The sequence below is a fragment of the Austrofundulus limnaeus genome, unplaced genomic scaffold (genome assembly GCF_001266775.1).
Source record: "Austrofundulus limnaeus strain Quisiro unplaced genomic scaffold, Austrofundulus_limnaeus-1.0 Scaffold723, whole genome shotgun sequence".
Taxonomy (NCBI): Eukaryota; Metazoa; Chordata; class Actinopteri; order Cyprinodontiformes; family Rivulidae; genus Austrofundulus; species Austrofundulus limnaeus.
This window is the reverse complement of record NW_013953125.1, coordinates 42,663-46,417: the sequence shown is the minus strand read 5'-3', so window position 1 is coordinate 46,417 and position 3,755 is coordinate 42,663. Positions and strand designations below refer to the sequence as shown.

Sequence of the window (3,755 nt, the reverse complement as noted above, 5' to 3'; positions counted from 1 at the left end):
GTGTAAACTGTAGAGGCCTGACCTGTAGATGAGTGTAAACTGTAGATGAGTGTAAACTGTAGATGAGTGTAAACTGTAGAGTCCTGACCAGTTGATGAGTGTAAACTGTAGAGTCCTGACCTGTAGATGAGTGTAAACTGTAGATGAGTGTAAACTGTAGATGAGTGTAAACTGTAGAGTCCTGACCTGTAGATGAGTGTAAACTGTAGAGTCCTGACCTGGAGACTAGTGTAAACTGTAGATGAGTGTAAACTGCAGAGTCCTGACCTGTAGATGAGTGTAAACTGTAGAGTCCTGACCTGTAGATGAGTGTAAACTGTAGAGTCCTGACCTGTAGATGAGTGTGAACTGTGGACCTGTAGATGAGTGTAAACTGTAGAGTCCTGACCTGTAGACTAGTGTAAACTGTAGATGAGTGTAAACTGCAGAGTCCTGACCTGTAGATGAGTGTAAACTGTAGAGTCCTGACCTGTAGATGAGTGTAAACTATAGAGTCTAGACCTGTAGATGAGTGTAAACTGCAGAGTCCTGACCTGTAGATGAGTGTAAACTGTAGAGTCCTGACCTGTAGATGAGTGTAAACTATAGAGTCTAGACCTGTAGATGAGTGTAAACTGCAGAGTCCTGACCTGTAGATGAGTGTAAACTACAGAGTCCGGACCTCTAGATGAGTGTAAACTGCAGAGTCCTGACCTGTAGATGAGTGTAAACTGTAGAGTCCTGACCTGATGATGTAGCTCATCTGTGCTGGCTCATTCTTTTGAACAGTGGCTGTTTAGTTTCCTCAATGTATAACTGATCACAGTCCTCCTGACACTTAACAGCATACACTATATTACTCTGTTTTTGCCGSGGAACTGGATCTTTGGGGTGAACCAGTCTTTGTTGTAACGTGTTTTGGGGAGCCACTGGGACGTCATGTTTAGAGAATAAACGTATAATAATAGAAGATCCTCTATGAACAATAGAGCTAATCAAGCCTATTGTTATTTGATGGTCCTCTTTTGCATGTGACTAACCTGTTTGTCCACCATGTGGAGGCGGAGCTTATAAGGCTGAGTTCACATGAAACTCCTCAGACTGAAGAAGTCTCTTGGAGGAGAGACGAAACGTTGAAGAACCATCCAGAGAAACTACTGATTTTTTCTTTTTGATCTTTAACTGGACGTTAAAAATGTTGCAAAGATTTAAACCTTTAAAACTCTACACACATCTTTAACTGTTTACTAAAACCTTTAAATTTAACTGAGCTTTAAATATTCAACCATGGAGTGATGTTCACTGCAGACTAACTCCTCATGAACCTCAGCAGGAACACATCTGGTGGACCTGAAGTCCCTGGAGAGTCTCCCGGAGCCAGAATCCCATCGAGGTCTTGATTTAAGGAGTTTAAAGATTGTGAGCTGAAGCTGAAGCTGAAGCAGGCATGCTGGGTGATAACAGCTGGTTGCACAAACATCTGCTGAGCCGGGACCAGCCGGGACCAGCTGGGACCAGCTGGGACCAGCTGGGACCAGCCGGAACCAGCAGACTAGAGGACTACAGCAAGACTGTAACTGGTTCTGTTTGGAGGAAGTGAACCCACATTCAGCTGACCTTTGACCTTTGTGCACCTCCTCCATGATCTCTGACTTTACTGAGTGATGAAGACTATGTTTCTTCATCCAGTCTACATCCTGGTCTCTACAGGCTGGGGGGGGTGGTAAACAGGAAGTGGACCCCTGGGTTCGGTCTAAGGTGGACAGCCTCAGCAGGAGCAGGGTTGGTGCTAGCTTAAACACATCAAACTGTTCTGATGGCCAGAATCAGGATTTCACCACAGACCTGGTCCAGGTCCAGGTCTGGAACTAAAAACTGTTTCTGTCTGAGTCAAGAAGCATTAATTCACTCAGAACACTTCCTGGTCCATTCAAGACCAGCAGGTCTGAGGAACCACAGGTCTGCTCTCAAATCCAGACCAACAAGATCCTGGTCCATGACCTGGAGTCCGAACACGGTACTAAATGTCAGGCACGGTGGTGGGAGCGCCATGCTATGGTTAAAAAATAAAAAACCTTGAAGGTACTAAGAAGATTTTGGTCTCTGATTTAAGACCAGCAGGTCCTGAATCCAGATGTGGTCTTACAGAGTCCAAACCAACAGGTTCAGGTTAAAACAGGTAAAACTCCTGAGTCATGTTAGTCCTTAAACCAAAGATCTACAGAGATCAAGACCTTCAGGAAGGTCCTGAATCAGGTTCAGTGTTTTAATCAGAAGAAACAGTTTTTAGTCCGTCTGACTCTTTAGAACACTTAAAAACCCAAGAGGTTCTGGCCAACAGAAGAGAGCCCTGAAGGTCCTGGTCTGAAACAATACCTGAATGATTGATGTGAGACAACCAGAAGACCAAAGGAGGCTCAGAAGAAAACCTGCAGGTGGGAAACAGACACCAAACACCAGACCTTTCCAGAGTCGGGGGACAGAAAACTTCAAGGCAGAGAAGATCCTACAGAGACCCTCAGCTTCCAGAAACACCTCAACTGCAGCAAGGAGGGACTAGGTCCTGGAGGGACCAGGTCCTGGAGGGACCAAGTCCTGGAGGGACCAGGTCCAGGAGGGACCAGTTTCTGGTCCCCATCAGGACAAGCTCAGTGCCCCCAGCAGGTCAAACCAAGCTAAAGACTAATGTGAGTTTTGACCTGGGGGGTCAAAGGAGACGAAATCTTTGTTTGAGACAAATTCAGTCAAATTTTTAATATTGAGATTTTCTTTATCTTTATAAAAGTTTAGTTTTAGTCCAGATCCTTGGACCTGGTCTAGAGTTCTGGTCACATCATCACTAAGGACAGGTGACGTGTCTCTGCTGTCCTCACATAAAAGACTTTCATTTCAGGAGACATCACGATGGACTTCTGAAGACACTCCAGACATCAGGGAGGTACGCTACATGGCCCCACCTAAAGGACCACCACAGGCCCCGCCTATAGGACCACCACAGACCCCGCCTACAAGACCACCAGATATTTTTCTAACTCAGAATAAAACCTGCTTTAAAAAGTTCTGGAGCAGTGTGGGAGGGGCCTTTTCTCCATGAAAGGCAAAGCATTCACTGTTGCAATGCATTCTGGGATCTGTAGTTTGAGTTTTGTGTGGAACCACACCAGGTGTGGAACCACCAGGTGTGGAACCACCAGGTGTGGAACCACCAGGTGTAGAACCACTAGGTGTGGAACCACCAGGTGTGGAACCACCAGGTGTGGAACCATCAGGAACCACCAGGTATGGAACCATCAGAAACCACCAGGTGTGGAACCACCAGGTGTGGAACCATCAGGAACCACCAGGTGTAGAACCATCAGGTGTGGAACCACCAGGTGTAGAACCACCAGGCGTGGAACCACCAGGTGTAGAACCACCAGGTGTGGAACCACCAGGTGTAGAACCACCAGGTGTAGAACCACCAGGTGTGGAACCACCAGACGTGGAAACACCAGGCGTGGAAACACCAGGTGTGGAACCACCAGGAACCACCAGGTGTGGAACCACCAGGTGTGGAACCATCAGGAACCACCAGGTATGGAACCACCAGGTATGGAACCACCAAGTGTAGAACCACCAGGTGTGGAACCACCAGGTGTGGAACCATCAGGAACCACCAGGTGTAGAACCACCAGGTGTAGAACCAACAGGTGTGGAACCACCAGGTGTGGAACCACCAAGTGTGGAACCACCAGGTGTGGAACCACCAAGTGTGGAACCACCAGGTGTGGAACCAC

General features: G+C 47.2%; 1 protein-coding gene and 1 long non-coding RNA gene across 2 annotated transcripts in view; one reads left to right on the top strand and one right to left on the bottom strand.

The window, feature by feature from the left end:
• The window catches only part of eps8a (EGFR pathway substrate 8a, signaling adaptor), a gene marked incomplete at its 5' end in the record, with an annotated part of 25,130 nt that overhangs the window by 1,996 nt on the left and 19,379 nt on the right, over positions 1-3,755 (bottom strand).
• LOC106532155 (uncharacterized) lies at positions 2,415-3,734 on the top strand. The gene is made up of 3 exons (XR_001312032.1): positions 2,415-2,555; positions 2,604-3,173; positions 3,324-3,734. It is a non-coding gene; the product is annotated as an uncharacterized LOC106532155 (long non-coding RNA).